The sequence below is a fragment of the Pelodiscus sinensis genome, chromosome 4 (genome assembly GCF_049634645.1).
Source record: "Pelodiscus sinensis isolate JC-2024 chromosome 4, ASM4963464v1, whole genome shotgun sequence".
NCBI classification, from domain to species: Eukaryota; Metazoa; Chordata; order Testudines; family Trionychidae; genus Pelodiscus; species Pelodiscus sinensis.
The window spans coordinates 105,801,016-105,828,515 of record NC_134714.1 but is presented as its reverse complement, the minus strand read 5'-3'; the positions used below and the strand labels follow the sequence as shown (position 1 = coordinate 105,828,515).

Below are 27,500 nucleotides of genomic sequence, written 5' to 3'. Positions count from 1 at the left end.
AAATTTTCTTACATGTTCCCTCTTAGTTTCAGTTCATTTATGCCTGATAACTGAAATAATTCAGATTTTATTCTATAAAAAATATAGGTGCCTGTGACAGGGTGCCTGCCCTGCACTGGCCCTTTAAGACCAGGACTCAGGTCCTGAGCCAGCGCTAGAAAGAAAGAGGCCAGCTGGAGCGGTTTAGGGCCAGTGAGAGCCCAGCTGGCAACTATCTAGGGCAGCACAATTGGCTTGTGGAAGCCAGCTGAACCCATTAGGGGAGTGAGAGCCCAGCTGGCCGGTATATATAGAGAAGCACAGGTTGCTTAGGGGAAGTCAGTGGAGGGCTGACTGCAGAAGAAGCAGGAGCTCCTTGGAGGGAGACAGCCGAAAGAGAAGGACTGGAGCAGGGAGCTCTCCCTCAGTGGTTGCCAGGGACTCCAGGAGAGGCCGGAGGAAGGCGGAGGCGAGTTGGTGCCAACCGGAGACTGCCTGCCGAGGGGACACCGGCCTGGAGATCGCAGCCAGCTGGGCAAGTCCAGGGGAAGGAAGCCCAGGGATCCAGGTAGGAAGTGGCCCAGGGCAGGAGCGGGAGCCGGCCTGAGAACCTCGGTGTGTTTCGGTTGGGTGGCCCCGCTGAGGGAGTGATCCGGTACATAGTCGCTCACAGGGCCCTGGGCTGGGACCCGGTGGAGTAGGGTGGGCCCGGGTCCCCCTACCTGGGGTACGCCCCGCTACAACAATAATCTGTTTCGTGGACTTGGCCTTGCTTAAAGGGCCAGTTATAAACTACTTTGTGCCTATGATGAGCAACCCAAACAGACTGTAACTTGCCCTGCGAGGGGCTATATGAGGACAGTCAGGGGCACTGAGGCACACTGGGGGCGTGCACCCCCTGACAGTGCCACAAACTATTCAAGGTAAGTCATGTTCCACCTTGACCTCTGCTTTTCTGATTATTACAAATCACATATTTCCAACCTCCATAAAAACTATAATCCCTGCAGATCCTTATCCTGTCATAATATTTACACATATTCCATCCATTCCATTATATTTTCACTATACCCTGTAGCACAATGTACCTTTGTCCACATCCTATATCCTATTATAATAATCTCTGTACAAAGTACATCTTTATCAGACGTCATTTAAACCCTCATAATTTGCTGATCGATATTATCCTGGAAAAATGCTCATAGCAGCATTATATCTGAAGTGATAAACAGAAGCTGAAATCGTGAGTAAAAGTATATTTTCCAGAGAAACCTGGGGACTATACAAAGTGGTTCCTCAGACACAAAGATCAACTGATGCCTTAGGTAGTTAATTAACAAGTCTGATGGACCATTATCTGCTAAGTCCGTGGTCACCAACAGGACGATCGCGATCTACTGGTCGATTGCGAGGCCTCGACCAGTCGCTTGCGAGGCGTCCTGTCTGCCCCGCCCCCATTTCCCTTCCACTCCCGAGAAGCCCCACTACCTACCTCCAGTGAAAATGGAGGTAGTGTCGGCTTCCCGGGGATGGCCAGAAGTCCCGCAGCTTAGCGCCACTTCTGGCGATTCAAGAAGTGCGCTAGCTGCTCTGCCGGTGTACTGCAGGAGGGAGCGTCGGCTCCCTGCACTGCACAGGAGGGGTGAGTCAGCCCCGTGGGAGGTGCACAGGGGGTTTCCCGACACGGAGGGGAGGGGTTGGCGCTGGAACAAGCACGCGCGGGGCTTCCCTGCGCGGGGGGGGGGAGGTTGGCACCGGGGCAAGCGCACGCGGGGTTTCCCTGCGCCGCGGGGTTGGCCCCCTGGGCAGGCACATGCAGGGCTTTCCTGCATGGGGGGTTGCCCCTGGGGCAGGCGCGCACAGCGTTTCCCTGCGTGGGTGGGGGAGTCGGCGCCCTGGGCAGGCACGTGTGCACAGGGCTTCCCTGAGCTGGGGGGGGGGGTCGGCCCTGGGGCAGGCGTGCGTGGGGCTTCCCTGCGCCTCGTGGGGTCAGCCCCGGGGCAGGCACATGCTGGTTTCCCTAGGGGGAGGGGGAGAATCCTGGGAGGAGGGAGATGCAGGGGACTCTCTGCCTCCACTGGCACCCCACTCCTCAACCCCCCACTCCTCAGCCACAGAATGCTGTCCCCACTCCCATCCCCACTCCCCTGTCCCTACCCACAGAACTGTCCCCATTCCTGTCCCCACTCCCCGAACTCCGTCCCCAGTCCCTTGTCCCCAGCTACAGAACTCTGTCCCCTCTCCCGTCCCCACTCCCCGAACTCTGTCCCCAGCCACAGAATTCTGTTCCCACTCCCCTGTTCCTAGCTACAGAACTCTGTCCCTATTCCTGTCCCCACTCGCACCCTGTCCGCAGCTGCAGAATCCTGTCCTCTGCCCTCCCAGCACCCTGTTCCCTCTCCTCTGCCCCCAGCTGCAGAACTCTGTTCCCACAAAATGTATAATTATAAATGCTTCATTTTAGATTTAAATAGCATGAATAAAAAACAGACCATTTATTTCATAACTATAAACATGTGATTTTAATGTTATGAATCGCATAATTTAAAAATAAACTGTTTATCAGAGTGTGTAAGTAAGGGCTGGGGATAGCAAGTGATGGACAGGAGGAGAATAGAGAGGGCAGGGGTTCAAGGAAGGGGCGGGGCGGTAGATCTTCGCCTGTTCTGAGATTTAAAAAGTGATCTTGGGTGTAAAAAGGTTGGAGACCACTGTGCTAAGTGATGTGACACAGAAGGTTAAAGGACTTGAGGGAAGGGGAGAGAGGCTGCTCTAGCAGAGGAAACAGCAGCAATCCTGGCTAAGTAGGGGCAGCTGAGAAGGGCGGCTGAAAATCAATTAAGGGCCAGGTGACGCTAACTGGGGCTGCCCCGGGGCCTCTTTAAAAACCCTCTGAGGGAGGGGGGGGGGGAGAGAGGAGGAGTATGGAGAGGGGCATAACAACCCAGCGTTAAGGAGACTCAGCATGGAGGAGCAGGAGGAACCACCAGCCCTGCTAAAAGCTACAGGGGGAGGTAAGGAGTTGAGCAGGGGGTGTTGGAGGGCTCCCTTACCCCCCACCCTTTCTGGTCAGCTGTGACTGGCCCAGGGCTTCAGCCCAATACAACATCCTTTATGCTAAGGGCCAGGAAGGCCCAGGGACAAAAACTCTGCACATCGCAGCATTCGGCCATCAGCTCGGCTGCACTTGCTGCAGGCTGCCATCCGGGGGGGGGGGGGGGGGGTGTCAATCGGGGGGGCTGTCAGGATCCAGGAGGCCCTGCAGGAGAGCTTCCCACCCTGAGGAGCCCGCAGAGCCACCCCAGTCCTCCCCATTTGGGGCTCGTACCCCATTCCTCCCTCACCTCCTTCCACTTACCCCTCCCTAGCCCCCCTTCCTGATGTAAAAAATAAAGGACACATGTGGTCAAAAATAGAAACTCTATCTAACAAAACTGGGTGGGGGGGGGGGGGGATTAACCTCTGGGGAGACTGGGAAAAGGAGGTGGGAGAGGGGAAGAGAGAAACTTGGGAGAAGGGAGCTGGAAGGGGGAACCCAGGGGAAGGAGGAGGACGGGAAGTATCAAACTATGGTATGCCATATCATCTGTACACAGTTATTTTGGCCTTGGAAAGGGTTCCAAAAAGGGCAACTAAAATGATTAGGGGTTTGGAACAGGTCCCATATGAAGAGAGGCTAAAAAGACTGGGACTTTTCAGCTTAGAAAAGAGACTGAGGGGGGATATGATAGAGGTCTATAAAATCATGAGTGGTGTGGAGAGGGTGCATAAAGAAAAGTTCTTCATTAGTTCCCATAATAGAAGGACTAGAGGACACCAGATGAAATGAATGGGTAGCAGGCTTCAAACTAATAAAAGAAAGTTCTTCTTCACAAAGCAAATAGTCAACCTGTGGAACTCTTTGCCACAGGAGGCTGTGAAGGCTAGAACTAGAACAGAGTTTAAAGAGAAGTTAGATAAAGTCATGGAGGTTGGGTCCATGGAGTGCTATTAGTCAGGAGGTAGGAACGGTGTCCCTGGCCTCTGTTTGTGGAAGGCTGGAGATGGATGGCACGAGACAAATGGCTTGGTCATTGTCTTCGGTCCATCCCCTCCGGGGTAGCTGGTGCTGGCCACTGTCGGCAGACAGGCTACTGGGCTAGGTGGACCTTTGGTGTGACCCAGTACGGCCGTTCTTATGTTCTAACCTCAGGGTTCAGGGTCGGGGGTCTCACTGGACCACCTTGATTTTCATGCAAACCTGCTCCTGGGTTCGCATGTGGCCTTTGGTGGCCAGGCTGGCAGCTATCCTGCCCTAGACGGCCACTTTCCTATGCCTAGTGTGGAGGTCGTGGATGTTGGAGGCCTCCCCCCAAACCTTGATGAGGTCCATGATATCTGCACTAGAGCAGGTGGGCGCCTGCCTCTTGTAGCCCCGGGCAGGCTCCTGGGAGCTGCCAGCCTGGTCCCGGGAAGAGGCGGAGGGCTGGGTGGCAGCGGGTGGCTGGCTCATGCCGTGCCAGGTGCAGGGTCTGCTGGCTGGGTGCTGGCAGGCTTGTACCTGGCACAAGTACCATAGCCAGACCGTGGCCCTTTAAGGGCTCTGGGGCCAGGGGGGGGAGGGGGCAGAAGAGTTTTCCTGGTTTGGCCCAGAGTAACCACCAGGGCAAGCTGGGAAGGGCTAGCCTCCCACTAGTTTGAATTAAGTGACTACACAGCCCTTAATTCGAACTACTTAATTCAAACTAGGCGTTAGTCCTCGTAGAAGGAGGTTTACCTAGTTCGAATTAAGCGCTCCGCTAGTCCGAATTAAGTTCAAACTAGTGGTTTGTATGTGTAGCGCCTATGAAAGTTAATTCAAACTAACGGCTGTTAGTTTGAATTAACTTTGTAGTGTAGACATACCCTAACTGTCATTCACTCAGGTCTTGCCCTGAGCATAGCCTGACTAGACTCATGGATCTAGTCCTCTTAGGGTGTGTCTAGACTACATGCCTCCTTCGACGGAGGCATGTAGATTAGCCAGATCGGAAGAGGGAAATGAAGCCGCGATTAAAATAATCGCGGCTTCATTTAAATTTAAATGGCTGCCCCGATCTGCCGATCAGCTGTTTGTCAGCAGATCGGGGCAGTCTGGACGCGATGCGCCGACAAAGAAGCCTTTCTTCATCGGCACAGGTAAGCCTCGTGAAACCAGGTTTACCTGTGCCGATGAAGAAAGGCTTCTTTGTCGGCGCATCGCGTCCAGACTGCCCCGATCTGCCGACAAACAGCTGATCGGCAGATCGGGGCAGCCATTTAAATTTAAATGAAGCCGCGATTATTTTAATCGCGGCTTCATTTCCCTCTTCCGATCTGGCTAATCTACATGCCTCCGTCGAAGGAGGCATGTAGTCTAGACACACCCTTAGTGAATAGTCCTCTTAGTGTAAGTGTAAGAGGACTGCAAAAGTGGCAGAGGTAGTCATGTTAGTATTTGTTAGTCATTAAGAAACCACTAGACTCCTCCTTGTTAATACTGTGAAATAAACCCAACATATGTACCACCAGTCTACTATCAGAACAGAAGAAAAATGCATCAGAAATAACTAAGCAAGAAATAAACAGACATGGAATAATAAATAGACTTATAGACGTTACAACATACATAGCTGTGAGCTAAACAGTCCAATTTCTAAAGAAAACAAGTTATAAAGAAATTATGGAAATTCAACAAAGTTTAACAAGTTAGCAAGTAAAATAAATAAGGAAAAATGCATTAAGTAACCATAACTTTCAAAACCTAAAATTAAACAAAAAACTAAGGACTTGATTTCACAGCTAGAAGTAAGACGATGTGAAGTGCTTTTCTCTGAAATAAACTCCAGAAAACAGCCAAAAACTAGTAATGGGCATTAAATCAATTTGTGCTGTAATATATAACAAAATGCCCACTCCTACAACCTTTGTATGCCAAAGTCCCACTGACATCAGAACGTGTGAAAGGAGTGCCTTGGAGCAGCAGTGGCGGCCAGGAGCACCGGGCCCCTTTGACTCTCCAGCCTACAGGGCAATTGCCTCTTTGGTTGCCTCCCTACCGCCACTGATGGGCTTGCCACTGTGTTCCTAGCACAGTGCAGAAGAAGAGCACTCCGATGATTTCCTCTCTCTTTGGTCACCAAACACCGCAGCTCATTCAGGATCATTCAGATACTTCCTGGTACTTTAAATGGGGAGGTGTGCACGCCTGCAGAGCAGCAAAGATCAAAACACCAGGCAGAGAGATCAGGGAATACATTGTGGGTATTGGTGGAAGCCTGTTTTGATTACAAAATAATCAGCGTGGTCTATACTGGCTCTTGGTAGACAAAAAAGGGAAGGGGAAAGAAACTGGTTTCTTGCAGGGGTGGAAGTTTTTTTTCACTAAAACTGGGCTCTTTTTCCTGACAAAGGTCGCATTGCGGTGTACACTGTTTTGTTGCCAGAAGGCAGTTTTTGGCAACAAAATGTGGTAGTATAGACATAGCCAAAATAAACCTGACAACACATCTAGCACTAGGTAAATGGAATTGCCCAACATTATAGTTGGTGAATACTGAGAAGGATAGGTGACCTTCCCTCAGGAATGCAGAGTGAGTAAATTGAAGAGTCAGTTTTAAAACTCATATGTTCCTGTCTTCCAAATCTCTGCTTCATCCATTAGACCATACTGCTTTAAGGGTCCTTATTAATGAAGTTGGAGTTGCAGTTTTTCATCACACTTCAAAACAGTTTTTTAGGCAGTGTTTTATTGTATGTATGTATATATAGAGACCCCACCCCAACTTCTGTGATTTGCCTAGCTAACATTTATCTCTCTCATACTGTACATTACATATACTGTATATTACATACAGTATTTTACATATACTGTAATATGTGAGCACCTTTCAATTTGTAATGTATTTATCCTCAAAACACCCCTGAGGTAGAGAGATACTATTATCTCCATTTTCCAAGATGGGGAATTGAGGCAGAAAGGACCAGAGTTACCATGATATTCATGAGTTGCTCTGCTCAATTTTACAAGCTATACAGCCCTGCAGTTTGGATTACAGCAATATGAATTGCAGCACGAAGTGCAGCACTAGAGAACTGCACTATCTGAATGGGAATGATGCATACATGAACTAAAAGTTAAATTGTTTCCATTAACATACTCCTCTGCAGTAAGCTAACATGAACCATGTTCCTTTTTGTGCTGGCAGCATCTAGTTCCCACAGCAATTCCCACTCCTGTTGTCTGACTGTGGGTCCATGCAGAGAAATCCTATGCCCCATTTTCAAAAATGAAAAGTCAATGGGACTTAAGTTCCTAAGGCCATGTCTTCACTAAGTGGAAGATTGACCCTGCTGCATTTGATCTGGAGTTTGGTTTAGTGGGTCTAGTTAAGACCCACTAAATCTAACTCCCAGGGCACCCCTGTTGGCAGCCAGTACTCCTGCTTCTGCAGGGAGTAATGAGAGCTGACGGGTGCATTTGCTGCCATCGGCCTCCCACTGTAGGGATGGTGTATTTTGATTCGACCTTCCTCTTTGACTTAGGCCAGGTCTACACTAATCAGGCACTGTAGTGATGAGCAGAGCAATGCCCAAATATTCTTAAAAATCTAGGCCAAAGAAACTAAATAACTTGACCACAGTTTGTGTAAGAGCAGAACATTGAACCTGGCTCTCTCAAGTCCCAAACACATGCTCTAAGCACTGGAACATACATTCTCTTACTCATATCATACCATGATCATATCTAATAGCATAAGTAATGCTATGAGAAATAATTCAAGACGTTGAAATGAGCATATTGCTCTGTGTAAGTGAGAAAAGTTACTCATCTTGTACAGTAACAATGGTTCTTCAAAATGTGTGTTCCTGTGGGTGCCCCACTGTAGGTGTTGAGTTTTCCTCATACCACAGGTCAGATTTTCTGGGCCACTCATGCATCATAGGCATCTTGAGGTGTTCGCACCTTAATGGATTGCATGTGCAACTCTGCAATCCTCTGTTCCTTCTCTGCTCTCGAAGGAAACATCTATACTGTCAAGTAGATGGGAGTTGGGTAGGTTGTGGAGCACCCATAGGGACACAGATCTTGAAGAACCATCGTTACAAGGTGAGTAACAACTTCTTCGAGTGCTGTCCTTGTCGGTGCTCCACTGTAGGTGATAATGAAGCAGTACCTGTGCTGATAGGCGAGATTCAGAGTCATTTGGTAGCAATGGATGCCTGCTAGGCCTACTCCTGTATCCAGAATGGGTCCCAGAATGACGGTATGTTTCCCAAAGGTGTTGTGATGTCCTTACAGCTGATCAACAGATGTCCTGCAGGGGATGTTGTGTAGGAACGTGGTGGAGGCCGTCATGGCATGGGTCGAGTGAGCCTTGCAACAGGTGGAAACTGGTTTATTGTGGACATTATTGTGGTTTATTGTGGCAAGTGTTTATGCTGGTATAACTCCAGTTGGACAAGCACAGTGAGGAGACTGCCATACCCTTTGAATGTTGCGCTATATGGAGACAAATAGTTGTTGTGATTTGTGAAAGGTCCTGGTTCTAGCTATAAAGAATTCTAAGGCAATGTAGAATATCTAAGGTATGTAGAAGTACCTCTTTTTTTAAATCTTTGTGATAGAACACTGGTAAAATAACAGACTGCTTAATGTGAAAGGCCCTAGCCACTCTTGGCAAGGCAGCAGGATGTGGATGCATGATGACCCCATCTTTGGTGAATATTGTGTATGGAGGGTCAACCATTAGTGCTCCCATCTCACTGACTCTTCTCTCTGAGATGACAGCCACAAGCAGTGCAACTTTCATAGACAAGTATAACAGAGCAGGTAGCTAGAGGTTTGAATGGTGGACGAGTAAGGGTTCTGAGGAAAAAGTTGAGATCCCATGTTGGTGTGGGCTGTAACTGGAGAGTAAAAATTTTGGATACCTTTGAGGAATCATTGAGTAATTGGGTGTAAGAGAGAGAAACTGTCAGGGGTGGGGAACCTTTTTTTGGGTTGGGGCTGCTGACCCAAAGAAAAATGAGTCGGGGCCGTACATAAGTGGAAAAAACAACAACCTTCACTGACATAGCCCCCAAGTGAGGAGAAAAACATTCCTCACATTCCCCTTGCACACTAGAGCCTAAGGGGGCCCAGTCTAATAGATTTTGTGTTCTCTAGCCATGCGAAGGGGAAGAGGAGAAGGAGGATGGAGCACCAATGAGGGCTCCCTAATACTGAGTGGGCCCTGTGCCTCAGGGGCTGGATTCAGGCAAACTGAGGGCTGCATCTGGCCCCTGGGGCCTGAGGTTCCCCAGCCCAGTCTATGTGGTCATGAAATGTTGAGATGGCAGCTAGGTGGACCTCAAGGTGTTGCTAGCCAGCTCCATTAACTACTCCAAGATCAGAGGAAGAGAAGCCTATGAAGTGTTGAGTAGTTTCTGGGCCCATCAAATAGAAAATCTTCTCCATTTCTGGAGATAGGAAGTACAGGTAGTTGGGCATCTGCTGTTTAAGAAGATGTGTTTTACAGATTCAGAACACATTATCAAGGATCTATGCCTGAAGGCAAATTTTCTTGGGATTGGGGTGAAAGATTCTGCCTTTTTTTCTGGAACATCAGGACAATATGGAAGGGAAAGAGGGGGTGCTATGGTGAGTTGAGAGAGAGAAAAAGGAACTATGTCTGCCTGGGCCATGTGGGGCAAAGAGAATCACATGTGCAAGAGCTGTGTAAAGTTTCTGGATGACTTTGAGAATTACTAGCACTGGTGGAAAAGTGTAGAGCAATTGTCTGGTCACAGGACTAGGAATGCATCTCCAAGTGAGTTGGGGGTTGTCTTGCATGAAAGCAAAAGAGGTGCAATTTCAGGTTCTTGTGGGAAGTGAGTAGGTCTAGCAGTGACTACCCCCATTTGCAGGATATGCGTATCATAACCTCTGGGTGTTGCTTCTACTCACGGTCATCTGAAAAATGGTGACTGAAGGCATCTGCTGTGGTGTTGTGTATGCCTGGGAGGTAGGATGCTGTGAAGGCAACATTCTGATGGATGCACTAATTCCAAAGTGAGCTGGCCTCCGTACATAATGAATGAGATTGGGATCTACCATGCCTGTTGACATTAAACATGCAGATCATATTGTCAGTGAGTATTCAAATAGTTTTGTTGCATATGAGGGAGTAAAAATGTTGGCGAGCCCTTCTTGCTGCTCAGACGGCCACCCCACTCCAGAAGTGGTAAAGTCCAGATGGAGGTAGATGCCAAAGAATATTTGCAGGGAAGATATCACGTTGGAAGAAACCATGACCCATTTGTTCAGGGAATATGTAGTAGGGGTATGTACTGTAGAGAAGTATCTCTGAAGGCTGCACATGTGGCGTCTGGTGTGTGTGACCATATAAGTGGTCACTGCCATATGTCTCAAGATTCGCAGGCAGGTCAAAACTGAAGTCTGAGGACTGACTGTAGCAATGATGACAAGATCAGTCCGGGGATGAAGCAGTCTTATGGCAGGAAGGCATGGGCCTGGGTAGAGTCTAGGGGTATGTCTACACTACGACCCTAGTTCGAACTAGGGTGGTTAATGTAGGCAACCGGAGTTGCAAATGAAGCCCGGGATTTGAATTTCCTGGGCTTCATTTGCATATTGCCGGGCGCCGCCATTTTTAAATGTCCGCTAGTTCGGACTCCGTGCCCGCGGCTACATGCGGTACGAACTAGGTAGTTGGGATTAGGCTTCCACGAGGAGTACCGGTAGTTCGGAATAGGAAGCCTAATCCGAACTTCCTAGTTCATGCCACGTGTAGCCGCGGGCACGGAGTCCGAACTAGCGGACATTTAAAAATGGCGGCGCCCGGCAATAGGCAAATGAAGCCCAGGAAATTCAAATCCCGGGCTTCATTTGCAACTCCGGTTGCCTACATTAACCACCCTAGTTCGAACTAGGGTGGTGGTGTAGACATACCCTCAGAGAGGCCCTGGAAGAGTTCTCTAGATTTGTGGACCATCTAAGTTGTCTTCACTTGTGCTGATTCATTTATTAATCCTTATTTGGATGATTGCCTCTTATGTCCCCTGACATTGCAAGTGTGCAGGGACAACTCCGAGAGTTTTGGAGAAGACCCTGGGGGCTGTAGAAAGTTTGAAGGGTGGAACCCTGTATTGGTAGTGTCTGTGAGCCACAGTGAACCTGAGGAATCACCTGTGGGCAGGGTATATGGCAGGGCTGGGCAAAATATGGCCCAGGAGCCAGATCCAGCCCGCAGACCACTCTGCCGGGACTCTCAGGCACACAGCTGCCATGGGTTTAAAGCGCAGTCTGGCAGCTCTCTACTCTGGAGGGAGAGGGAGGCTTTGTGGTATCTCTATCATCAGCTCCTATTGACCAGAAACAACTAGCTAATAGAAGCTGAGAGACTGACCTGGGGAATGGGGGCAGTGCAAGCCTCTTCCCCCACCGAGAGCCGAGAGCCACATGGAGGGAATAGTCTGAAGCTTTAATGTGATCTGGGGCTGCAGCAGGCAGGGAGCCCAGTCTATCTTGGGGGTATTGGCCAGGAGACACTTAAGTGCCTTCCAGCCTGCCTCTGACACTCCTGCCACTCCCATACCCCAACTCCCTCCCCCAGGTCACCATCCGAACCTTTTGCACCCTCTTGCCCCAGGTCACAACTCCCTCCCAGACCTTGTCACCCCTCTTGTACCCCTCCTCCAGGACAGAATCCTCTCCTGAACCCAAACACTCTCCTAGACCCTGCACCCCAATCTCCTGACCCAGGCCATAACCCTTCCTTCACCCAAATTCCTCCTCAGACCTCACACTGTCTCCTGCACCCCAGTCCCTTCAGCCTAGACCCCACATCTTCTCCACAGAAAAGTGCAGCCCTTCACCACTTTCCAAAAACTTGGAGCCCCACCAAAAATTATTGCCCACCCCTGGTGTATGGTCACGTGGAAGTAGGCATCTTGGAGGTCTAGGGCTGCAAACAGTCCCCATGATCTAGCACTGGGATGATAGGAGCTAGAGTCACCATTTCAAATCTTTGTTTCTGGACATATTTGTTCAACCTGCAAAAGTCTAGATAGATCTCCATCCCCTGCACTACTTCTCAGAGGGGAAATACTTGGAATAAAAGTCCTTACCACAGTATGGGCTGGGAATAGGTTCTACAGCATCTATATGTATGAGGTTATTGACTTCTTGCTGTAGAAGAAATTCCCTGAAGAGGGATGGGGGAAAGGGGTAGGGTGAGGGGGATGGAAAGGAAGGGTATGGCATATCCTGTTTGGATGATTAGCAGAACCCATTGATTTGTTGTTATGGCTGCCCATAGGTGGTAGGGTGGGTGCAAATGGTAGACAAAGATAGCCGGTGATTGAGCTAGCAGTCACGCAGACCCTCTACCAAAGACTCAAAACTGTTGCTTGGGTTCTTGAGTAGTAGAAGGCTAGCCCTATGGAGGTCATCTACACTGGGATATGGATTTGGATGCCTGTATTGGGGTTGGTTGAATGCAGTGTTCTGGGTCTCTTGGTTGGTGGTGTATACAAACCGAGTGTGCATAGGGTGGTTTAAGTGTCCTTCATTGAGTGTAAGACCTTGTCTGTTTTGATCGAGAAAAGCCTATTTTTACTGAAGAGCAAATCCTCTACTTTAATTTGGAGTTCCTTAGGGATGCCAGAGGATTTGTACAAAGATGCTTGTCTCATGACTATAGTGGTGGCTATGGCCTGAGCAGCTGAGTCCGCTACGTAAAATGTGGATTGTAAGGAAGCATGTGCAATCAGAACATCCTCCTGTACGACCGATTGCTGAATCAGACTCTTCTGCTTTGGGAGGGTTTCCAAAATTTCTTCTAGTTTGGAATACATAGAAAAATCATAGTTGGTCAATTAGGCAACCCTAAGTTGTAGGGTACCAAAGGAATAGAATCTTCATCCAAAGAAGTCCAATCTTTTGTGGTCCCTGTCATGTAGGACAGTCTTGAATTGAAGCTGTTTGTTGTGATGGTGGAGTATATCAAAGACGAGAGAACTGGGCTGAAGGTGGGAGAATAAAAAGTCCATATCTTTAGCAGGGACAAAATATTTTCTATCGGCCCACTTGTTGGTTGGTGTGATGGTCACTGGCGTCTGCCATATATCATCTGATGTGTCCATAATGGCCTTGTGTATAGGCAACTCAATTTTAGATGTTATGGTAGGCTGTAGAACCTGGAGGAGTTTATGCTGTTTCTCTTGGACAGGAATCCCCTTGATTGAAGCTACTGTCTTGAATAAAGGAAGGTTACACACCTGGTGCAGTAATTGGAGTTGTTTGAGATGGTTGTCCCTGTGGATACTCCACCTTGAGGTGTGCCAATGCTACTGCACCTCTAGTCGGAGACTTCTGACAGCCATGCCCCCCGGTCATCTGTGCACGTGGAATACCAGCGCACGACATTTGAAATGGCTATCCCACACGCATAGCCAACTGCCTCCTCAGTTCCTTCTCTGACCTGGATGGATCCAGAGCAGAGGGGAGGAGTGAGGGTGGTAGAGCACCCACAGGGACAACCATCTCAAAAAACTCCAGTTACTGCACCAAATGAGTAACCTTCCCTTCCTCTTCAAGAAGTGTCCCAGTGGGTGCTCCTCTTTGAGGTGACTACGAAGCAGTATTCCTGCTTGGTGATAGGTGCTTCAGTGAATTTGACTTGGTAATTGCAAGTATTCAGCCAACACATGTATCAGCATCCGCAAACGACTTATGGCATAGTGCTGCATGAATGTGTGTTTTGAACTCCATGTGGCAGTGTTGCAGATTTCTTCTGTTATGCCCTGGAAGAAAGCTGTTGTTGCTCCCATTGCTCTCATGGAGTGAGCCTCTGATGGCCAGAGCTAATTTTGGAATACATTGTAAGCTAGATGTACATAACCTGAGATCCATTTAGACACACTTTTTTAGATATGGGTAACCCTTTTGATTCCTCTGTAGATGACACAAAAAGTTGAGGAGATTTGCGAAAGTGTTCTGTATGTTGTAAGTAGAAGGCGAGTGCCCTACAGACATCGAGGGTATGTAGAGCTCTTTCTCTGGGGTCCATGTGAGGTTTGAGGAAGAAGATGGGTAAGTACATGGGTTTATTACAGTGGAATGAGGTAAGTACTTCTGAGAGAAATTTGGGGTGAGTACCAAGGGCCACTTTGTCCTTATGAAATACTGTGTACGGAGGGTCTGTCATTAGTGCTCCTAGCTTACCTACTCTTCTTGCAGAGGTATTTGCAACTAAAAAGGTAACCTTCATTGATGCAGAAGGGGACAGGTAGCTAATGGCTCAAAGGGCTTGTCTATGAGAGCCCTGAGGATGAGGCTAAGGTCCCATGTTGAAATTGGGTCTCTTTGTGGTAGAAACATATTGTGTAGGTCCTGGAGAAATCTTTTGATGGACGGGTAAGTGAAGACAGAAAAGCCCTGTATTGGCAGATGTACTGCTGCAATAGCAGTGAGATGTACTTTAATTGAACTTAGTGATTGTCATGATTTGTGTAGTTCTAGCAGGTAAGTAAGTACTTTCGACATCCCGGTGTCTACTGGAGTGTAGTTTTGTTTTGAGCACCAGACAGTGAAGCAACGCCATTTTTGTTTTATATGTTTTTCTGGTTGCATGCCTGTGACAGTTCATGAGGATTTGCTGCACTTCCTTAGGGTACTCCACTTCGCCAGGCATCAACCAGTTACCATCCAGGCGTGAATATGGGTGTGTGGACATCTGGGTGTGCATCTGCCTGTCCTGTTGTGTAAGCAGAGATCAGACTGGAGGAGGCAGTATGGTGGACATATACTCATCTGCACCAGGTAAGAATACCAGGTTTGCCTGGGCCAACTCAGGGCTATGAGTATGACTCTGGCTTTGTCCTGCTTGATTTTCAAGACAGCGTGATAGATGAGTGGAAATGGTGGGAATACATATAGGAGGTGTGTATTACATCTTTTGCTGAACATGTCCCCCAAGGATCGGGGAATCCATGCCTGCTCTGGAGCAGTAATACAGGCACCTTTTTGTTTTTGTGGGTGGCAAGGAGGTGCACAATCGGAAATCTCCACTCCTGAAACGGATAGTTCAATACTGTGGGGTTGATCTATCACTCATGCTTGTGTGCAAAGTTTTGCTGATAGTGTCTGCCAGGACGTTGTCCTTGCCTGGGAGGTTGGTTGTGGTCAGTACTATATTTCTTGGGATGCACTATTCCCACAGATTCACTGCTTCCCGACATAGGTGGTAAGATAGAGCTCCCCATTGCTGATTGATATAATATATTGTTGTGACATATCTGGACTGTTTTGTTCTGGATCCGTGGCAGAAAATGAATGTAAATGTCTCACACTACCCTGAGTTTCAGTAGATTTATGTGTTTGTTCACCTTCTTGTCCCATTGGACTAGGACAGTGTGTTTGCCCAAATGGGCTCCCCAGCCTGTTAACGAGGCATCCATCATGATTGTTAGTGTTACAGGTGGTTAGTGTTATAGGTGGCTGCATTAGGATGTAGTGTCCACCATGTGAGTGTGGACTTTATTTTGTTTGGCATGGAGAGGTGTCTGTTTATATGGTAAATGCGTGGCCTACAACTGTCTCATGTGCAGCCGGGTGTATGGCACCACATGGTCGCTGCCATATGTCCCAGTAGTTGTAGGCAATGATGTGCTGTTAGAGATAGTCTGGCTTGTGCCAGGGATAGCAGGTACTTGATCATTGCGAATCTGTGTTCTGGTAGCGATGCAAATGCTTTCTTGTAGTGCAAGTGAGCTCCTATGAATTCTAATGTCTGAGTAGGAATGAGGGCACACTTTGCCAGACTTATCAGTAGGCCCAGAATATTGAACAGTGTTCTGGTGGTTGCTACTGCCAAGAGAGTTCCTACTTGGTCAAGCTCCAGGGACCTGGCTAATTTTCCACTTATAATTTTCCAGCCCCTGAAGGATATGGAATTTCATATCAGTCCTCATTTAAAAGAACTGTTACTTACCTGTAACTCTTGTTCTTTGAGATGTGTTGCTTATGTCCATTTGAATCAAGTGTGCGCACTGTGTGCACCGCGTCTTCCGAAGTGTTTTCCCTAGCGGTACCCGTAGCGCCAGCAGAGCGCCCCCTGGAGTGGCACCGCTATGGCGGAGCATAAGTACCCCTGCTGGCGCTCCCCCTCCTCAATTCCTTCTCGCCGGACACTCTGACGAAAGGAAGATAGGGGAGGAATGGAATGGACATGAGCAACACATCTCAAAGAACAACAGTTACAGGTAAGTAATCATTCTTTTCTTCTTCGAATGGTTGCTCATGTCCATTCGAATCAGGTGACTTCCAAGCCAACCCCACTCCACGGAGGAGGGGTCGGAGCACCCAGAAAGAGAAGTCCAGGAAAGCTGAACAACGCAAAAACATATTTATTTAAGTAACAGAACACAGAGAACTGTTGAATAAAGTGCAATGTGGTACAGAGAAAAAAACCAACATATTTACAATACAGAACTGAGAACCGCAGAGCCCAACCCTGTGTCCTCCCTGGCCTTCTGTGTCAGTGCATAGTGCGCTGTAAAGGTATGCACTGACGACCACGTGGCCGACCTGCAGATTCCCGTAATTGGAACCTGTGCCCCCAAAAGCTACAGAGGATGCCTGTGCCCTGGTGGAATGTGCTGTAACCCAGGGCAGGACCTTCCCAGCCAGGACATAACACTCCCTGATACACTCCACGACCCAACTGGACAACCTCTGGGTCGAGATAGGGAGCCCTTTCATTCTGTCCATGAAAGCAACGAACAGTTGCGTGGACTTACGAAAGGGTTTCGTTCTATCAACATAAAAGGCTAATGCCTGCCTAGTGTCTAGGGAGTGAAGCACTTGCTCCCTAGGAGAGGCATGAGGCTTTGGAAAGAAAACCAGGAGGTAAATTTCCTGTGACAGATGGAACGGTGACACCACCTTGGGGAGAAAAGCCGGGTGAGGGCGGAGTCTCACATTATTGTCCAAGAACACTGGGTAGGGTGGGTTTATAGTTAATGCCCTCAGCTTGGAGACCCTGTGAGCCAACGTAATGGCCACAATGAACGCAACCTTCATAGAGAGGTGCTTCAAAGAACATGTGGCCAGCGGCTCAAAGGGGGGGGGGGGGGGCGACACAAGTCTAGACAACATGAGGTTAAGGTCCCAAGCGGGGAGAGGGGGTCTAACCGAGGGATATAACTTATCCAAACCCTTAAGGAATCTTTTGACTACAGGGTCAGAGAACAGAGAGACTCCCGCCGATACAACATGGAAGGCGGAGAGTGATGCCACATTTGATAGAAGAGGTAGAGAGCCCACCGGACCTGAGCTCAAAAAGGTAGTCCAGAATGGACGGGACAGGTACACAGGACAGGTGCACTCCCCTTCTGGATGCCCAAGACGAGAACCGCTGCCACTTGGCTGCGTAGGACCGCCTGGTGGATGGCTTCCTGCTACCTAGGAGCACCATCTGCACCTCCTGGGAACATTCCCTTTCTGGTTTGTACAGCCATGGATAAACCAGGCCATCAGGTGCAGAGGGCTGAGATTCAGGTGAACCATGAGCCCCCCCCCCCCCCCCCCCGTCCCAAGGTTGGGTGAGGAGATCCCGAACCAGCGGGAGCGTTATAGGCTCTTCAGTGAGCATATCCACCAGGATCGGGAACCAGAACTGCATGGGCCACCGAGGGGCTATCAGGATGACTGTGGACCTGAAGGTCTTGACCCTGGTCAGAACCCTGGGAATTAGGGGAAATGGAGGGAATGCATAGAGAATGCCCGCCGGCCACGGAACAGTCATGGCATCTCCCCTGGAGTGGTCCCCCAGGCCCAACAGGGAGCAGTAATTCTGGCACTTGGTATTGTGTGCTGAGGCAAACAAGTCTAGTAGGGAACAACCCCACCTGTGGAAGACCGGACGGAGGGCCGAATCCTTGAGGGACCATTCGTGGGCTCCAAAGGACCTGCTCAGAGCATCAGCCAGCAAGTTTTTGCATCCCGGCAGGTACTCTGCCTGCAAAGCTATATTGTGCGCTATGCACAAGTCCCACAGCCACAAAGCCTCATGGCAGAGGGGAGACAACCGGGCTCCCCCCTGCCTGTTAAGGTAAAAAATAGCTGCTGTGTTGTCCAGGTGCACCAGGATGGTGCGGCGGGACAGCTTTGACAGGAAGGTCTTGCAGGCTCTCCTAACCGCCCTGAGCTCCCAGACACTTATGTGCAGGGATCGCTCTGCAAGAGACCCCAAGCCCTGGGTCCTGTGACACCCCAGGTGCACTCCCCAACTCGGGTCCAAGGCGTCTGTCACCACAGTGATCGGGGGGGGGGGGAAGCACAGTAAACCGCACGCCCACTGGGAGCACGAAGATGGCGTCTCCAGTAATCCCCACGGGGGACCTGGGACTACGTTCTCCTCTACTGTCTGTAGGGAAGCTGACGTTGCTGAGGAGCCAGCATGTGGATCCCCAATGACTGGAGAGTAGACCTCGTGTCCTTGAGCGTATGGAGCCTCGAGTCCGTATGCGCCAAGAATAATGTCTTGCTGTCAAAAGGCAGATCCTGAAAGTAGTCTGGACATCAGGAGGTATTCCAGATACCATGGCGCATAACTACACCCGACGCCATGGTGTGGGCTGCAGTCTCAACAGCATCCAGGGAAGCCTGAAGAGCTGTACGGGCGATAGTCCTGCCCTCTGTGGTCATAGATGCAAACTCCTGATTCACCTTGGCATGAAACCTATCTTTAAACTTATCCATCACCTGCCATGTATTATAGACGTGTTGGCTCAGCATTGCCTGCTGGTTAGCAATGCGGAGCTGCATCCCACCAGAGGATTACACCTTATGCCCCATCAGGTCGAGGCGTTTGAGCTCTCTAGCCTTCGGGGATGGCCCCGGCTGTCAAGTCTCTCCTTCTGGGCCGTGGGTTGGACTATCAGGGACCCTGGGACAGGCTGGGAATATAGGTGCTCATGCCCTGACTGCGGGACATTATAGTGCCTCTCGACTCCCTTTAAGGTAGGGGTTAAAGAAGCCGGGGTCTGCCACAGGGCGTTAGTGATCTTAGCCACAGTTTTGTTGAGTGGCAAAGCCAAACGGGCCAGCACATCAGACAGGATGTCTATCACGGGATCCATGTCCTCCACTATTGGCTCCACTGGGACACCCAGGTTGGAAGCCAGATGCCGGAGCAGATCCTGATGCGACCAAACATCCATCGTTGGCATCGCCGGTGCGGGATCCGCTAAAGCTTCGTCAGGAGACTAGGATGACAATGACTCCTGGAGCGGCACCGGATCCAGCGTAGGGCCTGAAGGAGGTGGCAGCTGGGCAGGCAGCACCGCATGCGGAAGCGGGTCCAGCACCGAAGCCTGCGGATCTCTAGCGGCATCGATAGTAGCAGCCCTCTGGGGCAAGGGAGGGTCGTAACAGCGCGGACGGAGGTGCCCGGTGCCTGGAGACACATGACACCGCAGAGAGGGGCACGGGCCCTTGCCACTGGTGGTATGCCTACGGTGTCCAAAAACACCAAAGCGGCCAAGTCTGCTGCATATGCGAACGGTCACGCCAGTGTCAGGAACGGGATCTATGATGTGACACAGCTCCCGAGGACTCCGACCTGAAAGAGCCCACGTCAGAATCTGAAGAGTAGTCAGACTTAGGCCAGGGTGGTACTGATGACAAGTGCCCCACCACCAATGGAGGAGTGGCCATAGATTCTGGCTTGCGTGCGTGCAGTGAGGGCGTACCGGTACCAGTGCTGAGAAGACAGGCCCCTGTGCCGCATGCTGCGTCGATGTGGTGCATGTGGACTGTGGTGCCGAAGTTGGTGCCGGTTGCAGGCATGGAACTCCCAAGTCCAGTTGCCCCAAAGACCGCGCCCCCATCGTTGCCCCTGTGGACACCACAGCAGGCAGGATGGAAGGCACTGGAGCTGCAGTAGTTGCCCTCTAAGAGATCAATGTCATTGGCGTTGGTGGTACCGGCATGGCCCACGGGGCCGATGTCGGTACCTGCAGCAGTGCCGAAGAGCCCAGTGCCAAAGACTGAAGTGGCACCCCGGTCAAGAGGGTCGGTGCCAGTGCCGTTGACAGTGCTGTTGACGATGTCACAAGGCCTGAGTAATATGGCACCAGGGCAACCAAGACCAGTTCCGGGAGAGGTCCCAGCACCACGGGGGGTCAAGACCAGCTGGGCACCGTGTGAGGCCTGGCAGCCTGTGTCAAGGCTGGCACCGAGTTAGAGGCAAGGTACTGGTCCCGCTGCATATGTGACTGGTGCTGACTGATCCAATCGGTGCAGAGGAGAAGCTGGTGCCAACATGGCTCCTGGTGTCAAAGAACTCGATGTCTCTGCCTCAACCGACGATGTAGGTGAGGTAGTGAGGCTAATCAGGTCCTGTGCTGCCTCAAAAGTGTCCGGTGTCAAAGGACGATGCGAGGGTAGCTGACCTGGACTTGATGGTCATCCAGCTCTTTTACGCCGCACCACAGCACTCAAAGACGCCTGCACTGGGGATTTGAGGTGACGGTGTAGGCTGGACCTGGACTTCCAGCTCGGAAACCTACCCAGCGAAGACCTTGAAGTCTTCGGCACCGGGGAGTGAGAGCAGTGCCAAGGCCTCCGTACTGAAGTCTGCACACGGGATTGAGCGTCGCGCATCGATGCCGGCGCACTGTGCACCATGGAATGTCCAGTTGGTGCCGACTGTAAAGCCGCCTCCATGAGGAGAAGCTTCAAATGAGAGTCCCGCTCCCTCTTCATGCGCGGCTTAAACGACCTGCAGATCTTACAGGTGTCTGCTAGGTGACCCTCACCCAAACACTTTAAACAGCTATTATGAGGGTCTCCCTTGGGCATGAATTTAGCGCATACAGCGCAAGCCTTAAAGCCTTGCAGCCCAGACATTCCTCACCTCCGAAGGGGGAGAAGGAAAAAAACAAAAAACTGCCAACTATCTACAACACTAAGAGAAACGCGAACCATTAACTACTCTAACAGAGACACGCTCCAACAGCTGTCACAGGCGGTAAGAAGGAAGTGAGGAGGGGAAGCGCCGGTATGGGTACTTATGCTCCGCCATAGCGGCGCCACTCCAGGGGGTGCCCTGCCAGCACTACGGGTACCGCTAGGGAAAACGCTCCGGAAGACATGGTGCACACACCTGATTCTAATGAACATGAGCAACCACTCGAAGAAGCTACTTTCTTTTTCCTTGTAAAAACTATCCATAAATCCTAAATGAAAACTAACGACTAATGAGGACTGAACTAACAAGGACTTAATTTTTTAAATACTTAGTGTAGTGCTTCCCTGCTGAGAGCTCAACAGGCTTACTCAAAGTTTTAATTAGATAGTGTTCAGCTCCTACAACTTTAAAGAGAGCTAGAAATATTGCCCACACTATATATTGGAAGCAGAAAAAAAGCATCTCCTGCAAAACAGGATAAAGCATCATATTAGGAATGCCTATTTATTTTAAGTCAATATTTTATGCACTCAAGTTCGTACGAAATATGTCTCACAAACTAAAATGCTAATTATTCTAAATTATGATTAACCTAGATATTGTACGTGTATATAAGTATTTTTATAACTATTACCAATCTTTACTTTCAAGGCAGAGAAAAATGTTTCTTACAGAAATTAAAAGGCTAGTTAAAGAATGCCACCCAGAATTTTACTTAAGTTGAATGACTGTAAATGCTAATCAAGCAACCACAGCAGTAGAAAATAAACATAATTGAAACAGTGTCTAGATGACACTTGTACATGTAGCAGATTATAACACTGACCATATGGTCATATCATTTATACTAATACACAAAGTGTAATAAACTCTGAAGAATAATCTAAAGAGGAAGTTAGCTAATTAACCTAAGTTAAACAGATCATAATACTTCGATGCTTTGCTATAATAGGTACAAATTATAATACTTTCTCTACTTTATATACTTGGCACAATTTTAAATTCTCTTAAGAGAGACTCTTATTCAGGGAATGGAAAGAATGTTTTCAAGGACTATGGAGGAAAAGCATTCTTAAAGACCATTCCTAAAATGCATGATTATACTGGTAGATAGAGAAGTATTCTGAGGATATAGATGTAATATTACAACATATATGTCCTCCTATCAATATTTCCCACAATGGCCACTGCCTTTTGGATTGCCCGTTCTGAGTGGTGACCACAAATGCTTCTTTCATTTCTTTTTTAACAGATTATGCCATTACTTCTCAGATGTAGGAAAGGAAATCAGTTAAATGTCACAATAATATGTTAAGAAAAAAATTGTTCCAAAACTGTTTGTGGGTGGACAAAGGGAGAGACATTTAAATTATGAATCACTATTATTTTTTATTTGTGTTAGCACCGCACTTACAATTCGTAAGCACAGATCAGGATTCCACTTTGCTAAGTGTTGCAAAAAGATTGTCCCTGCCCCAAAGATGTATTTGGCCTGAAAAAACCTTAAGTTTTTCCCACACATGGAGGCACAAAAGTTATCAATTAAATCTGAGGGTATGTCTACGCTACAGTGTAGCAATTAAGCTAATTTGGATTAATGTGTCTATACACAAAATGCAGTTCGAATTAGAGTTTTGCTAATTCGAACTACCGTGTCCACACAGAGTGGACACTGAATCGGATTTAAGGCCAGCCAGAACCAAGTCAGGCAGGGCATCAGGTCAGGAGTGTCCTGACTGTTGCCTGACGCTTGTGTTTAAAGGGACATTCCCTCCTGCCCCGCCCCCGGGGGCAGCCGGTTCTCAGGTATCCCTGCTTGCTTGCCTGCCTCACTGCGGGACAGCTAAGCATTTCTGTCCTGGCACTCTGGCGCTTCTCTTGGATGTGTAGCAAGTGCAGCCAGGCTCGCAGTTCCAGGCTGCCATCAGGGAGGCCCATCAGGGGGCTGTCAGTATCCAGGAGGCCCTGTGGGAAAGCTTCCACCCTGAGGAGCATGCAGAGCCTCCCTGATCTTCCCCACTGGGGGCTTGAGCCTCATTCCTCCCTCACGTCCTTCCACTTACCCCTCCCTAGCCCTCCTTCCAGATGTAAAAAATAAAGGACACTTTTTTCAAAAATATAAACTGTGTTTATTTAACAAAACTGGGGGAGTATGAAACTCTGGGGAGACTGGAGAAAGGAGGCAGGATAGGGGAGGGGGAAACTGGGAGGAAGGAGCTGGAAGGGGGAGGCAAGGGGAAGGACGAGAAGCTCAAGGGTTGGGGTCTCGTCGGGCCAACTGACTCCCAGCACCATGTATGCGGCGGCCTCAGCATCCCCAGCGGGATGGGGAGAAGGGTATGGAGGTTGAGGTGGGGGGTGTGTAGATTGAGGAGGAGGGTGTGAAGGTTCAGGAGGGAGAGGCGGGATGCGGAGGAGGAGCGCTCACTCGGGAGGCAGCAGGTGCTGGGGCAGCACACTCTGCACCAGGGTCTGCACATGGTCGCAGAGAGCATGACCCTGGGCAAGCAGCTCCTGGCAGAACTCCCGGTCATCCTGCACTCACTGCTGCATGGTGCGGTGTATGGCTCACAGGGCCTCCAGGTGCTGCGGTCTGTACCCCTCGAGTCTGCTGGTGGTCCTGCTCAGCCCTCGGGTGCACAGGATGTCCCGGGCGGGGTGATGCACCCTGCACACACAGCTGGTGCAGGTATGGAGAAAGAAGAGAATTGGTCAGTTTTCCCTAGGGACACAGTGGGTGAAGCCCAGCCTCCCTCTGCGAGGTGAGGAAGACCGTGCCCTGCACCGTCAGACGCTGTGCTTGCACAGAGGCCATGGTCGGAATGTCCAGCTATTCCCAGGAGTGGGAGCTGCCCCGGGACTGCACCCATGCCCCTGTACTGTGTATAGTGCGGCCGAGGTGGGGGGGGGGGATGTCCCCTGCCTCTGTGTAGAGGGCGCTTGTGAAGGGAGGGCGTCCTGCTGTGTCCCCCCCAGGGGTCAGGAGCATGTCAGGTCTCTTCACACATGCGTGTGGCTATCAGGCCAAGGCCCCTGTGTGACAGGCAGCTGGAGTCACCTGCCCAGGGGTGGCACCGCATATGCTCACACGTGCACAGGTTGCTGCGTGATCCATGGTAAGCAAGGCCCACACGCATGATCCCTGGTCTCTCTTCCCCTCCCCCCCAGGAAGGGGACAGTGACGGCACTTACATAGTGTGGCCTCCCTGGATGACCCTGCAGGTGGGACTGCTCGGGGGTCCTGGCGGCGTGGTGGCTTCTGCTCCGCGCCCTGGTCAGGGCCCTCTGGTCCCGACTCGCTGCCCCCCGGGGTGGTACAGACCATCCCACCCCCCCCCCCCGGATCTGGTCCAGTGCCTCGAAGTTGGGGCATGTGTCTGCCCCTGCTGAGGAGCTGCCCCAAGTGGCCCTGGCGTACGCCTGCTGCAGCACCTTTATCTTCAGGCGCACCTGCTCTTGGGTGCGCCTGTGGCCTTTCTTGGCTATGGTGGCAGCTATGCGACCATAGACAGCTGCATTCCTCCATCTAGTGTGGAGATGATGGACATTGGGGGCCTGCCCCCAAACCTCAATGAGGTCCATGATCTCCGCAAGAGTCCACAAGGGTGCCCGCTGTCTACGGCCCCTGGCTGGCTCCTGGGTGCTGGGGGATTGGGTGGGGGACAGCTCGCTGCAACTGGCTGCTTGGCTCATGCTGTGGCCACTGATGAGGGTCTGGGACTGCTGGCAGGCCTGGCTCTGACACAGCAGTGTACCCCTTTAAGGGCTCCGGGCCTGGGGGAGAGGAGGAGTTTTCCTGGTTTGGCCCAGAGTGGCCATCGGGGGAACTGGGAAGGCTAGAGGCCCCCTATTTCGGACCAAGCATCTACATAGCGCTTATTCCGAATTAGCTAATTCGAGTTTGGCGTTACTCCACGTAGAATGAGGTTTACCAAACTTGAATTAAGCGCCCCGCTAGTTTGAATTTAATTCGAACTAGCGGTTTGCCTGTGTAGATGCTAGGAAAGTTAATTCGAAATAACGGCGGTTATTTCGATTTAACGTTGATGTGTAGACATACCCTAACTGTACAATGCCTGGAAAAGAATCAGAAAATCTTGCAAATTGGCAACGCTTGTTACTAAAAAATGTTTTAAGAAATTATGGAGTTACTCAGAAAAGTGAGTACAAGAATAGCACCTTCTTTACTCAATGCATCTTTTCCCATTCCATGTTCTAAGTTAGATGTGCTTACTTCAGTGAAAAGAGTAGTTACTTACATTACAGTAAGTGTGGTTCTTCAAGATGCTGCAGTACGTGTGGATCCCACTGTACATGTGCATGTGCTTCATGTAGTCAGGGTTGGAATTGTTTGCATAACTGTGCCCCTTAGGGCCATGCATGTACCCCTTGCTTCATGCTCCTATGCACAGTGCCAAAGGTGGGGTGTGAGACAGAGACTGGGACTTTGTGAGAGTGTGTTTGAAAGAGAGAGAAGCAGACAGAGATGTGCATTGCGTCTTTAAGTATGCTACCCCAACTTCAAATACACTTACCTCGTCAGGAGACCAGGACTTCCATACTCGAGAATCTGTAACTGGGCTATCCTGCTTTGTGGAGATGGGTTTAGAGTGGAGAAGCAGGGAGGACAACCTAACATCAACATCCCTTCTTTCCTCCCCTTCCCTCCTGGCACAGAAAGCAGGAGGCTCCCAGGTGCAGCTCCAAGGCAGAGGTTAGGAACAGCATAGCAGTGAGTGGAGAGGCAGCTGAACTGCAGCTTCCTACCAATGACAACTTGTGGCTTGACAGATTATTTGCTTAATCAATTTGTTTACTCCCAGAAGGCACAGAGCTTTTGGGGTTACATCATATAGGTGATACTGTTTCCCAACGCTTAAATTTCTCTTGACAGTGGGGAAAGAATGAATGCCAAAAACTAGTCCTGAGCCTGAAGAGATGGAACAATGGAGCAAATGTTAGCTTCCTGAACCTGAGACAGTGTACATATTTCTTCAGTCTCCTCACATATAGGATATGATGAAGGCCCCCTTTTTTTCTTCAGAATAAAGCAACACAAGGAGTATAAACCTCTGCCATCATTGTCCTATGAACCTTTTCTGAAAATCCTAGATGGAAGCCACTTCTTTTTGGAAGAGGCTTTTGTGAGAAATCTCCTTGAAGGGAAGGAGGCATTCAGGGGCCAGGAGAGGCATTGGATGGGATATCGATGGGCAAAAATGCCTTGTATGTATCTGTCAGCTGCACTCTCTGATCACACCCCATGGATAGGGTGCAGCTACTTCAAGATACTGTTTGTGGGTTTGGGTTTCAGTGTAGGTTCCAGTTGTTTTGTCTTTGGGAGGGAGACTGATTGCACAATGGATGAAAAGGATGACAGAGACCTAAAGTAAAGAGGATCACGTACTGGGATACTATTTGGGTGATGGCTGAGAATACAATAATCTTTTCTTCATAGGTGTGCTTTTATTTTGCTGGGGGGTGCTTGCCTCTCTCCGTTCCAGGCCCTGCCTCCACTCCACCTCTTCCTGCAAGCCCCCCACCTTGCCTCTTCCCATCCTTCTGCCACCTCCACCCTACCTCTTCCTCAGCTCCTCCCCTAAGTGCACCTCATCCCCACTCCTCCTGCTCCTTTCTGGAGCCTCGATGCCACTGGGCTCTAGAAGCACTGGAAAGGAGGGGGAGGAGTTAGTGTGCAAGAGGCATGGAGTTGGGGATTTTGGGGGGGACCTTGGTATCAGTGATTGTTCCACACCCACTAATTTTCCTCCATTCGTGCTCAAGCTCTGGAGCATCCCTAGAGTCAGAGTCTATGGTTGTCTGCCTCTGAGGTGACTGAAAGGAGAAAGGTTTATCATATGGGGCCAGAGTATAAATTCCAAGAACCTCAGCATCACTTCAGGATCCTCCAGTGAATCTTCAATAATCAGCTGGACATTTCTGGGAATCCCAAACATCTGCAACTAGGAGGCTCAGCACTCTCTGAGAGCCATGCCCAGAGATTGAAAGGGTAGATTTGTGCATTCACTGCATGTTGTAGATCTGTTTTGATTACCATTTGGCCTTCTTTGACAATGTCTGCAAGGTCCTGCCTTCATTACTGTAAGAATTTAGAAATGAAGGCTGGTTACCCTCTCCAACATCAGGAAGCTATATTCACAAATAAAACTTGCAATTCACAACTGGAGGGAAACCAGAAAGGTGTGCCTGGCTGGCTGGCACTTGTTGAGGATGTAGCTCTCTGGAGTTGGACAAAACCTTAATGAGCTGTTCAATGAGCTTAAACCTTGCACATCTTACTTTCTGTGCATAGGGCAAGAAAAAGCAGAAAAAGGAGTATTTGTTACTGATGGGCACTTCCTGGAAGCAAAACAGGCATCTGCTATGCCCATCTAACTGTGGCATCAGACAATCACAGAGGATTTTGAGTCTCATATTTCCTGTGGTTGGTTTGAAGCATGTTACTCCTTTCTTCTCATGCAACATAACGCTTCTACTACAGCTCTTCATGGAGTCTTTATGAAAAGAGGCAGAGCTGGAATC

The 27,500-nt window shown here is 49.7% G+C and overlaps 1 protein-coding gene and 1 long non-coding RNA gene across 11 annotated transcripts in view; one reads left to right on the top strand and one right to left on the bottom strand.

Moving 5' to 3' along the window:
* SBF2 (SET binding factor 2) overlaps positions 1-27,500 on the bottom strand; it is a 651,649-nt gene that overhangs the window by 229,431 nt on the left and 394,718 nt on the right. The gene's annotated exons all lie outside the window — the stretch shown is intronic.
* LOC142829205 (uncharacterized) lies at positions 409-17,358 on the top strand. Its single transcript, XR_012903620.1, has 3 exons — positions 409-547; positions 14,654-14,803; positions 17,224-17,358. It is a non-coding gene; the product is annotated as an uncharacterized LOC142829205 (long non-coding RNA).